This window comes from Lissotriton vulgaris, chromosome 10, assembly GCF_964263255.1.
Source record: "Lissotriton vulgaris chromosome 10, aLisVul1.2, whole genome shotgun sequence".
Lineage (NCBI taxonomy): Eukaryota > Metazoa > Chordata > Amphibia > Caudata > Salamandridae > Lissotriton > Lissotriton vulgaris.
The window spans coordinates 1,066,181,428-1,066,194,249 of record NC_141698.1 but is presented as its reverse complement, the minus strand read 5'-3'; the positions used below and the strand labels follow the sequence as shown (position 1 = coordinate 1,066,194,249).

Below are 12,822 nucleotides of genomic sequence, written 5' to 3'. Positions count from 1 at the left end.
TGACATCATTCTCGAAAGGAAAATAATCCGCACAACAAACATGCTGTTGTTACACTACATTGTTTTCTTGTTGGTGTCCATACAGGTCCATGCGTGGAGCTGCACCGCGTTTGCAGGCATGGTGCAACAGGCGGGGGCGAGGGAGGGGAGACGAGGGTGCTCTGCAGGGCTGATGGGACCTGGTGTAGAGAAGGAGAGCAGACGACCGTGGGGGGCGGAGGGAAGAGAGGGCAGTGGAGACTGGGGTGGCGACAGGGCGATACATGGGCACGTGGGGAACATACCTTCCATGTCACGCGCGACCCTTTGAACCACTGCTGGCTTTGTAGAAAACGCCACTTTGCACACACACTTAATGCTTACAGTGACACTACAAGTCCCAGAATGCAACGCTGTGAGGTTTGAGAGAAGAGAGACCATCGAGGGAGGCATGAGGATGACAGAGTTAGGACCTGTAACTGGAGATTACCAGTGAGTAGGACACATGGGAGATTTAAGACTTTGGTGCGGAGGATGGGGGGTGAGGAAGAAAGGGGATCGACATGAGGTTAGGGAGGGAGACATGCATGGAGGGAAGGTGGCGTGCTGGTGACATCCCCGGTCACGGGATCGGCTTCGGTTTGCATTTAGTTTTTCTGGTGGGTTAACAGAAATAAAACAAGCAACAGGATGGGATGTGGTAAGCAGCAATGTAGAGCGAGATGGGGGCGATGGCCAGCAAACACATGCAATCTTATGTTGTGCTGCAACTAAGTGAACAAGTCGGATGGGGTGGGGGGCGGGGGAGAAGGAGAGTGAGCAGCCTTTGATGAGCGAGTGGGGAGGGAGGAAGGGGGGAGGAGAAACGAGAGACACGGCCTGGCGGCCGTGAAAGTGAAAGCTCCGAAAGCCTTTGATGCAGCAGTGGGCGGTGAAGCTGCTGGCGGCAGATGGCTGGGTTTCATGTGCACGCGCATTTTAGGTCAATGCGCTTGCGCATTGAGCTTGCTTTTCACGGGCACTTCATGAAATCGCCAGTTTGGTTAAACTCTGGATAAGCCCCTATATTCTCGCAAGCTCAATGCGCAAGCGCATTGACAGGCGAGACCTAAAAAGGGCAATATTCATAACATCAATTGTGGGAATAGGATGCATACCATTTGTTCGCTAATTTCCAAACTTGTCATATGTTCTCCTTAAGTTGCGTGCAGACTGGTAAGGTGCCAGCCCATGGGACACCAATCAAGAACAACTTCATGGAGAGGGGCGTCCTCGCGCCCTAAACCAATCGCACAGCTCGATTACGCCATTTCGTCATTCATTACTCCTTATATTCATCATGATGTACTGTACATTGGCCAGATATCTAAGTGATATAACAATTTTAAAAAGTTGTGCATTGTTTATAAAATTGCCCAATTGCTCATTGTAGTGAGCCTGCCTTACTTTATAAACATTTTCAGGCATATCACTCCCCTTGGCATCAGATTCTTCTCTGCTAATTTACTTGTAAGTTCTCCCATGCTAAAATTGTTTTGGGAGTGTATCTCATTGGGTACAGGATTTGGCCCTTTGGGGCTTACTTTCTCAGTCACTGAAATTGGAAAAGTTCTTCCTGCAGTGTAGAAGCTCTCGAAAGACTCACATTTTCTGCACTTCCTATGGGTGGACTCTGCTGATGCCAGTTAATTCCTACTTTACTCCGTCACAGAACTCCTACTTACACAGCCAGGTGCCTAAGAGACTCAATCATCATCAAATCTGTCCTACCTTCTGAAACATTACTTTTCCCTTGCTTGACTTAATATTTGCCATGCTGCCTCACTCCTATCACTAGACCGAGACAGTTATGTATTGTCTAGCCACTCTACAAATGCTTTATGTAAATAATAATTAAATACAAAATCTGAACAAATACAGCAGTAGGCCTCTGGGCAAGTGAATAAGATGTGGTTGGCTGTACCAAAGGTGGATGACAGATCAAAAAGGATTAAAGCACAACATTGGAAAATTATTACAGAAATTTAGGGGCAATATGCAATTCTGAGAGGCAGTCTATTTCATCGAGAATTATATTTTCGGAAAAGGGCAATTTATCTGTGGAAAAATTCGCTTTTTTGCCCAAAGGGAAGGTTGGTTATTTGTGGGCACATTTCTGAAAAATGTCTATATTGATATTATATATATATATATATATATATATATATATATATATATATATATATATATATATATATATATATATATATCTTTAAAGGCATAATATAGTGTTAATATAACTACTGTCTGAAGTTTCATTCTGTAAAACTGTTGTAATCTGATATGTCTCCTGTCTAAAACTTTTTTCTTTATAAGCTTGGCCATAGCTTTGTCATCTCCGAGCAATTTACCCTATATTTATGCATGTGTGAATGAATATTGAATTTATAGAGTGCTAAACTTTGCCCAACGGCGTCAAGGCATAATTGCGGAACTGACGTGCAGTCAAGATGGCATACTCAAACTGAAATCTGTGTAAAAAGCCAGGTGTTCAAGGCTTTACGGAAGAGAGGATGTGACACCTGACCAGAAAGCTCCTTCCGGAGGGAGTTCCACAACTTAGCTGCAGCAGTAGAGAAGGCTCTACTGCTTTTTAAACCTCTGTACTGTTAACTGATTTTTATCTGCGGACCGGCGCTGTCTGGTAGGAGCATAATGATGAACAATTGCCCTAATACCATCAGGGCCGGAGCCATAATAGGCATTATGAGTTAGACACAGTGTCTTGAAAAGGATCCTCCGGTCCACAGGCAGCCAGTGCAACGTCATAAGAGAGGCTGAGACTGAATGGTATTTCTGTACACTCATCACCAGCCTGGCTGCAGCATTCTGCACCAACTGCAGGCGTCGCACTAGGCCTTTATTAACGCCCAAATAAAGGGCCTTACAATAGTCCAATCTGGACATTACCAAGGCAATAACAGCCTGCTTGCATGAGTCGCAAGAGAGAAAATGGGAAATTTTTCTGAGGATCCTGATAATCCCAAAACAGGTGGACACTGTCCTGCTGACCTGCAGGATCAGGGAGAGTGAATTGTCCACTTTGACCCCTAGATGATTGTTCCCATGGGCTATGGGGCAGGGACAGGCGCCAAGCGTGTCGGGCCGCCAATCACTGGACCAGATGTTCAGTTTACTGCCGAACATCAGGACCTCAGTCTTCTCTCCGTTCAATTTCATAACCTTTCCCACCATCCAGGAGGAGACTGCCTGCATACAATTCCTAAAATTAAGGGCGGAATCCCTGACACTGTGAGTGATGGACACCATTATTTGGGTGTCGTCAGCATAGAACAATGCCTCCAACCCAAAGGATCTCACAACCTTTGCCAGTGGGGCAACATAGATATTAAAAAGTGTTGGGCTTAGGGAGGAGCCCGAGGAACACCACATGACAGGGGGTTAGAGGCAGAGTAAAATTGGCTGAATTACACTGTCTGTGTCTGATCACTGAGAAAGGAAGGAAGAAGCCCCAGGATCGAGTCCCCGATCCCTATCTCTCTGAGACGTTCAACCACCCTCAGAGGAGATAGGGTATCAAAAGCTACGGTGAGGTCAAGTAGAACAGGCAAAGTGGTGTGCCCTACATCCACTTGAGTACGGATATTGTTGAATAAGGCAATCAATGCTGTTTCCATACTGTGATGGCTTCTGAACCCATGTTGTGAACCATCGAGTAATTGGTGATCATTTAGGTAGGCACTAAGGTGGTAGTTTAAATAAGTTTCCAGGATCTTAGCTAGGACTGGTAGTAATGAGATCAGACGATAAATTTTCAGTTCTGTATGGTCCAAGGAAAGCTTCTTCAGAAGCAGCTTAATCACTGCAGTCTTTCACAAGGTAGGATACTGTCCCTCTGAGATAGCTAAATTCAAAACATCAGTAAGGGGAGGAATAATGATCTCACGACCAATTTTTAGCACCTTAAGAAGGCAGCAATCCAAAGGGGAGCCAGATTTGATTCCTTCTAGAAGCCGATCTGTAACATCTGGCGACATACAAGGGAATGTGGGTAACCTGGGAGTCTCCTCCTTAAATGCACCTTTGTTAGGAAGGAGGTCAGACTGATTAGGCGACCCCACATTAAAGTTGGAAGCTTCCAGCAAGGAATAAATGTTTGATCTTGGTTCGAAAGAAATCGGATATATTATCACATAACTCCTGAGAAAATTGTGAAGGATCTGTGACTGGCGGGGAAGTAGGAGAATTGATGACATTGAAAAGATTGCTAGAAGATTTCATTGTCTCTGGGATCTTCTAAAAGTATAGCCCCTTTTCCACCATAATAGTCACTTTATACTCTTTCAAACACTGTTTGTGCAATTCTCTACCCAACTGCTCTAAGTCAGTGCGCCAAAGCCTCTCCTGTTTACGGCACACCTGTCTCATCTTTCTAAGTCTCTCAGAGAACGAGGGAGCAGAGGGTTTTCTTCTTGCTGAATTATGCTTGCTCATTGGCGCCAGGGTGTCCATTGCTACTGACAGTTGTTGTGCTAGTTCAGCTGCTGCCAGATAAGCATCACGGTGCCCGGTGGGCTGAAAGGTATTAAGGAGGTTAGTGAGCGACTCCTTACTTATGAGGCTGAAGTTTCTCCTTTCCTCCAAGTTCCTGTTACCAGAGACACCCGTCCCTGATGCCAAAATACGTAAGTCAAAAGGGATGGCAAAATGATCAGACCAGGCAAGGGGAATAGGTTCTCACACCATAATTCGAGGGCCATTAGAAAAGACGCAATCTAGGATATGCCCCGCCATATGGGTGGGACTCTTGACCAGCTGTGTGAAACCACAACAGTTCTTGGTTTCCAAAAGAATTTGAGTATCCTTACACAGTGTCTTATCTAGATGGAAATTAAAATCCCTCAGGAGAGTAAGATTGGATCTTTCTACGTAGGGTTCTAAAAGACTACTAGGGGCCATATGTATCCAGATACCAATTAGCGATTCTGTAATAGCGATTTTTAAGAAATCGCTATTTGAGAATCGCAAATGGGTATGTATGTACAAAATCCCATTTTTTTTGCGATTTCTTAGAATTCCTTAATTGCGATTAGCAAATTGCGAATCGCAATTAAAGAATACTTTCCCATTCATTTCTATGGGCCAGGAGGCCCAGAGGAATTAATGGGAAATTATTCTTAATTTGCGATTCGCAATTTGCTAATCGCAAATATAATTTCAAGGGTGCAGGGGTGTCCAAAGGACACCCAGTTGCACCCCCGAAATATGCATGGGTGCACATGTGGCGCACATACATGCCCTAAGGGCATGTATGTGTGTCAAATGGCACTTTGAAAAATGCAAAAATGTGCATTTTTCAAGGAATTCGCAATTTACTGGCAACTAGAAGTTGGTGGTAATATACGATTCCTTAGGGACAATTAGCAATTTTTTTTAGCTTCATACATTGGATTTAAGGAATCGCAAAATTTGCGATTCCTTAAATGCAATTGCCAAATAAGGAATCGCAAATTTTGCAATTCCTTATTTTGCATCTGACTTTCATTCATACATCCAATTTAGCAAATTCGCATTTGCAAAGGCCGTTGCGAATGCGAATTTGTATGATACATATGGCCCTTAGATCCTGGCTGAAAGAAACCTTGGAACCCGGTTGCCGATAACATAGGACACCAGAGAAGCTTTCCGTGGGATGCAGATTAATTGAAAAGTAGAGAGCCTGGTAGAGGTCAGGAGGTGCGGTCAAGGATTGTATATGGCAGACCAAAGTCTGCCATATACAATGGTAGTATACTAAGTTAAATTAGTATATTAGGAGCACTACTAGTGAGTGATGCTACTTCTAACATATATTTTGTGAGTGGCTGTGTGATTGTATCCTTATGTGTATGGGTGTATAAGTGACTGTATGGGTGTGTAAGTGGATGTGTGAGTAGCTGTGTGGGTGCGTGGGATGATTTATGAGTGGCTGTATTGGTGAGTGAGTGTCTGAATGGTTGTATGAGTGACTTGGTGTGTAAGTGACTGTATGGGTGAGTGAGTGGCTTTTTGAGTGGGGGTTTCGTTAAGTGAGCTGGTGAAGGTGTGGCTGTATTGGAGATTAAGTGTCTGTGGGAATGGCTGTATGGGTGAGTGAGCAGATGCTTGTATGGATGTGTGTAAGTGGTTGTGTGAGTATTTATATGAGTGAGTGGATGTGTGTGATTGTATGTAAATAAGTGGGTGTGAGTAGCTGTATGGGTGAGTGTGTTGCTATGTGAGTGGCTGTACAGGTGAAAGACTGGTTGTATGAGTGGCTGCATGGATGAGTAAATGAGTAAAAGCTAGATCTGCTTTTGAATAAAACTAAATCTGGATCCCCCCTAGACCCATGCCCTCTTAAGATCTTGAAGGACTGTAGGGAAGTCTTGCTGCCCCTCTACCTTGAGGTGATGAACCATGCTATGACGGAAGGCATTTTTCCTTCCTCTTGGAAAAAGGCAGTGGTCAAGCCTTTGCTGAAAAAGCCAACCTTAGACCCGGAGATATTAAAAAACATTCGCTCAATATCTCTGCTCCCGGCCCCAGCAAAGATGCTTGAGACACAGCTCAATCAACACCTCACGGCCTTTTTAGACATCTCCGGCCACCTAGACCAGTCACAACATGGTTTTCGGAAGTTTCACAGCACCGAATCAGCTCTCACAGTGGTCGTAAATAACATTTGTGCGAAGGTCGACCAGGGCCAGACCACCCTGCTGGTCCTGCTCGACCTAACAACCGCATTTGACACCCTAGCTCCCTCTATTCTAACAGCTCGTCTTAGGGAGATAGGGGTGGAGGGCCCTGCGCTGAGTCTCTTGACCTCCTTCCTCAATCAGAGGGAGCAGAAGGTCAAGTTGGGAGAGTTCCTGTCCCAAGCCACACCTGTGCAATGTGGGGTCCCGCAGGGGTCTGCTCTCAGCCCCACTCTTTTTAACATTTATGTGGCCCCACTTGCCAGGTTGGTAAGATCTTTTGGGATGGATGTGGTGTCATACGCCGATGACACCCAAATTATGGTGTCTCTCTCCCACTCGGTGAGTACCTCCGTTGTTAGCTTCAGGAACTGCATGGAGGCAGTTGCGCAGTGGATGATCTTGAACTCGCTGAAGCTGAACGGAGAGAAAAACGAGGTCCTGGTCTTCGGTGGTGACCAGAATGTCTGGTCTAGTGACTGGTGCCTCCATCTCTTGGAGCCTGTCCCTCACCCACGAAATCAGCGCGGAATCTGGGTGTTTTGATTGACACCTCGCTCGACATGGTCCAGCAGGACGGTCTCCACATGTTGGGGTATTATCAGGATCTTGAGGAAAATCACACATTATCTCTCCCTCCAAGCCCGCAAACAGGTTGTTGTTGCTTTGGTCGCATCACGGCTAGACTATTCTAACGCGCTCTACGCGGGCATTAATAAAGGTCTGGTTCAACGCATGCAGATCATCCAAAACGCGGCAGCTAGGTTTGTCCTTGCCGCCCCCAGCCTCTCCTCTGCCACTTCCGTTAGGAAAAGCCTGCACTGGCTCCCGATCCAGGCAAGGATCACTTTAAAGATCCTGTGCCTTGTTTATGGGGCCTTGTCTGGCGAAGGTTCGGAAGGTTTAAGATCCCTGCTGATTCCTTATGTTCCCTGCAGAAATCTGCACTCCACTAACAAGAATCTCCTATCCGTCCCCCGGTTTCGCAGTCAGGTGGGGGGAAGGGCCTTTTCCTTCCTGGCCCCCAAACTCTGGAACAACCTCTCCCCTGAATTGAAGACTCAATCTTCGATTATGCTTTTTAGAAAAGCACTAAAAACGTGGCTCTTCGCTGAGGCATATTGATAATCCAGCACCTGGCTCCGGTTTTATATTTTTCTGCATTATATTTCTTTGATAGGCACCTTGAGGCTCGTTGGGCTAAGTCGCGCACTATAAGATGATTTTCATTCATTCATTTTTCATTGTGAGAGTGGCTGTACAAGTGAGTGGGTCTGTGAGTGCCTCTGGAAGAGTGAGTGGGTATGTGAGTACTGGTATGGGTCTGTGAATGAGTATATGAGTGATTGTATGGATGTGTGAGTAGGTATACTAGAGGTTTATGGGGGTGTGACTGGTTCTGTGGGTGATGTCATCCATGATGTCACTGACCATGTCATGAGAGACTTAATATGTGAGATTATAAGCAGTGCATTGCGGGGGGTTGAGTTATAGTTAGCTAAAGGTAACTATAACTACTGGATTTCACTGGATTGTATGAGGGAAATCATGAGCTTAACTATAATGTAGACAACAAAAGAGATGACTGGGCTGTTCCTAGGGAAGGAAGAAGGAAAGGGTCACTAGGGAAAAATGGTTAGTGCTCAATGGAGGACAACCCCTGGGTATCCAATTTGTTGGATATAATGGCCTCACACACCCTTGCGAGTGTCATGCTTCATCATCGGCAATGCTCCTCGTTCGGCAGGCGGTGCAATGCCCAACGGGCTCACCTCAAAGAGGGGCTCTTTATCGGAGATCTTTTATCCAACTGCCTATGGGTGAAGTGAGGGTTAGGGGCCAGGACAGAGTAGATAGTGTGGCTGAGGATAAAATGTGGCCCAAGGTACCGGAAAGCAATTTTATTCTGGTGGTCCTCTGCCACAAGTAAAATCAAGGATAGCCGGTGCTCATGGGGACTATGGTTTCCCATAGTGGACCAGGGCTAAAGTGCAAATGGTGTGGTCAACATGTTTCTCACTTCTAGATTCTTCAGGACCTAGTAAAAAACTACAATCTACAAAACATGACATAATGATTAGTATCAGTTTAAATACAGCACATAAGATGTACTACCTGTATGACACTGATCTTGCCTAAGGGTTAGAGTTAGAGGGTGTCAACAGTACCCGTGGGTCTGACATCAAGGGAGAAGCCATAAAGTTTGAGGTTTCTACTGCTCGTGTCAGGGCCAGTCAAGCCTACCCATCTCACCGGGTCCGGATAGTGAGTGGGTGTGTGAGTGCCTCTGGAAGAGTGAGTGGCTATGTTAGTACTGGTATGGGTCTGTGAATGAGTATATGAGTGATTGTATGGATGTGTGAGTAGGTATACTAGAGGTTTATGGGAGTGTGACTGGTTCTGTGGATGATGTCATCCATGATGTCACTGACCATGTCATGAGTGACTTAATATGTGAGATTATAAGCAGTGCATTGCGGGGGGTTGAGTTATAGTTAGCTAAAGGTAACTATAACTACTGGATTTCACTGGGTTGTATGAGGGAAATCATGAGCTTAACTATAATGTCCCTGTAACCTTTTGTTTTCTCCGTGGTGGACAAAGGCGGGAAGGCCTCTGACCAACTCTCAGGAATCCTGCTGTGCCAGACTTACTGGAAATAACAGGAGGGCTCTGTGCCCCCAAGAACCCTCAACATCCAAGAGGGTGAAAAAAGGGGGCGTGGCCTCCACAGACCTCTCAGCAATTCCGCTGTGTGGGACTTACTGGAGGTAACAGGAGGGCTTGTTTGCCCCCAAGGACACTCTAGAGCCAAGGGGACTTCACTCCCCAACCAGCAGTGCACCAGGAGGCGCGTTTGCATAGTGGTGGAGAAAGGGGCATGGCCTCCAAATTACTCGCAGCAATTGTGCTCTGTGGGACACGCTGAAGGTAACAGGAGGGCTTATTGGCCCCTAAGGACCCTCAGCATCCAAGGGGATTTAATCCCCCAACCAGCAGTGCGCCAGCAGGAGCGTTTGCACAGTAGTGGAGAAAGGAGGTGGGGCCTCCAGTGGCTTGCCAGTACTGCATTTTTGTTGTATGTTTTATGGGAGAGGGGGTCATGTGGCCCCCCCTTCGCTGAGCCGAATTTGGCCCCTGGGACCCAATCCACAAGTTCACGGCCCCCATCCCCTGGTGCCTGGCCTCTAATGTGGGTGCCCTGGTCCCACCCAGGGCACCCACTCACCACTCTGTGTGTCCCCCGGGGCTGTGGGCCCCCTGGGGCTGCAGGGGGGTACTGCATACCCCCAGGGCTGGGGGGTATCTGCGCACCGCCTGGGGTTTCAGGGGGGTGGGCTGCAGGGGGGTCCATGTGATCCCCCACATGGCTGCAGAGGGGTTCATGCAGCCCCGTGGCTGCAGGTGGGTCCTCGCAATCCCGGGGCTGCGGGCTGAGGTCTGCACAGAGCCCCTCACTTTGATCAAAAGATAAAGCCCCATGGAGGTCCCCCAGGCAGCGGGGGAGGTCATTCGGGCCTCCTCCACATGTATTTTAAAAGAATCCCCGGAGAGGTGGTTGTCCCTGGGACATTTGTAAGCCCCAGGAGGGGGGGAACCTATGCACCTCCGATCCTATAATATGCAATACCCCCACACCTTGCCCATCCAAGGGCTGATTAGAAATAAGTTTGCAGCAAAATAGAATTTTTAAAAATGGACTTAACACCCGGTGGGACCCCGCCCACCATATCGAGAGGGTCAGGGTATTCCTATCCTGCCCGCTTCTCTATATTTTTCACGTTTTTGGGGACTCAGCTTCAAGCCAAATCCCAAAATGGCTGCCAACACTTCCAGGTTTAAACGTTGGCAGCTAATCTAATTTCAGTAGGATCTGCGAGTCCACTGCAAGGACTTGCGTCACCAGATATCTATATTTTTAAACTTAAATATCTCTGAAACTACTGAATGGATTTACACTAAATCAGAAAAGGCACATTTTCTGGACCAACATCTGCCAAACTGGTGTAATTCCGTGTAGCGGTTCAGGCTGAAGTTGTGATCAAAAAATGGAAAATCCCCCTAGACAGAACATATGGAAAAAGCGTTTTGGGACACCTCTTTTTTTTCCGGCCCAGGCTTTTCCTATGGAAACTTTGGTCCTAACTATAACTACCTACTCGCTATCGCCAGTAGATAATAAAAAAAAAAATATATATATATATATATATATATATATATATATATATATATATCCAATTACCACTCCGGTGCTTCAGCCCACCAAAAGTAGAGAAACTGACTCTTCAATGCCTTCAAACACTGCTGGCACACAGTGACTTTATTTAATTAGTCCATAAAAACGCAATGCATGCGGACAAGATGACGTGTTTCGGCCAACGATGTGGCCTTGTTCTTATATATATATAAGCTGAATAAAACATCAGGACCTATTTGGCAGCTATGCTCTGCTGGCTTGGTGATTATGCTCTTCAAGTAAGTGAAGCGGCCCTGAGGGGGCATGAGTTTCCGATAACAGCAATTGAAATACACATTCGCTAAAAAGTATATAAAATAAAAGGCTCCATAATACAGAGAAATAGGCACCAAAAGGGTGGTGTATTTTATGTAGCAGTTTGATAACAATTATGGTTCATTTGCTGAACTTCTTCGTTGACTTTAATGTCATATTATTCAGTTTGTAGCGGGAGTATGGTTGTTTACATGTTTACTAACATTAGTCTGGCACTCTCGCTCTGCCCCGTGTTGTACAAGTGTTTGGGCTCCATCAATTCCTTAAAGGTGATTCTGGGGTGGTATAAAATAGTGAACAAATGACCAGCATGTAGTTTCCTTAGTTAATACCGTACACATGGGATCTGTTCTCCAGGCCCTGTTTTACGGCAATAGGGGGGCACCAGGCGCGTAACTCCCATTGGGCTCAATTTGTGTGTATCAGCCCGGGCCGAGAAAGCTTCCCGGGAACACACACAGCTGCACCCGAATACTTCATAGGTCTTTATAGACCATTTGCTTGTTAATGAGGCTTTGTGTTTTTTTCACTCCTTCTTAGATCCACTGCATCTCCACTCTCCACTCTGCCTATTGCTGGAAGAATTAGGTCCCCTCCGAAATTTTTTCTTAGACGCTGCCCTCCCCCACCCCCTCCTAAATTTGGCTCTAGTTGCGCATCTGGGGGTACAGACAGCGTCACAGATGTAAGTAGAAGGACTAGCGTCATAAAACTCCTGCAATAAATAATAAATACTGGTGTCATTCACTGAAAGCAGGCAAACTGCTATCTACCCATTGCCATGTCAAGCTCGTTTAACCAGAAGGAACCGCGTCAGCGTCCGCCAGGGACATGCTTAAATGGCTAAAATAACCTGACATTTCCATTAAACCGCTAAAATAACTCCCAACGTGCCATAAATGGTTAAATATACCTCACTCGCATTCCCTAAAAGCCCTGCCCCTATCTCAATGACCCGGACACGACCAATAAAAACCTCTCCCATCTCACTTAAATTGACAAATAATTAAACACCGAATATGAAGAATGGATACAGGATGGAATAAAATATGCAAATATGACATTAGCTCCCCTATGGCGGGGTCTCCCTGACATCTGATCTCACGGAATGTGCAGTCAGGTGTTGTGCCTGACAGCTGTGCGCTGGGGACAGTGCGGAGGGGCAGGAAGGGAGCAGTGACACGTCACAGGTGCAAAGGATGGAGCTGCGTTGGAATGTCACACCCAGTGATACCGGCAGGAAGCCCCCCGCCTCCCCGAGTGTACTCACATGTCTCCCCTGCCCGGGAAGCCCGTGCTAGGCGCGTCCTCCTCGCCTTTTCCCTCCAGATCCACTTTATAAACACGCCATGCAGCTTCAGCGCCAGGGAAGGCACGTTGCTACAGGTTACCGGAGTAAACAATACGCCGTTGCCGGGCAACCCTCCGAATGCGGATGCAGCGCCTGACGTCATAAGCTCTCGAATGGACTGACGGCAGCGTGGTTCGCCGTGACGTCACGCGCGGATTGAGGCGGCGAGCGCCGCGCGCTGACAGTTAACGATTAAACTGAATAGTAACTGGAACTCCTTATGAGCCCGTCCGCTGATGGCGTCGTGAGGTAGGTCTGATCAT

At 46.6% G+C, this 12,822-nt stretch overlaps 1 protein-coding gene across 1 annotated transcript in view; it reads right to left on the bottom strand.

Moving 5' to 3' along the window:
* NEK10 (NIMA related kinase 10) overlaps positions 1-12,589 on the bottom strand; it is a 1,232,468-nt gene extending 1,219,879 nt beyond the window's left edge. The window contains exon 1 of the mRNA XM_086942130.1: positions 12,479-12,589. The gene's annotated coding sequence lies outside the window, so the exon portion shown is untranslated. The remainder of the gene's footprint in view (positions 1-12,478) is intronic.
* Positions 12,590-12,822: the final 233 nt, after the last annotated feature.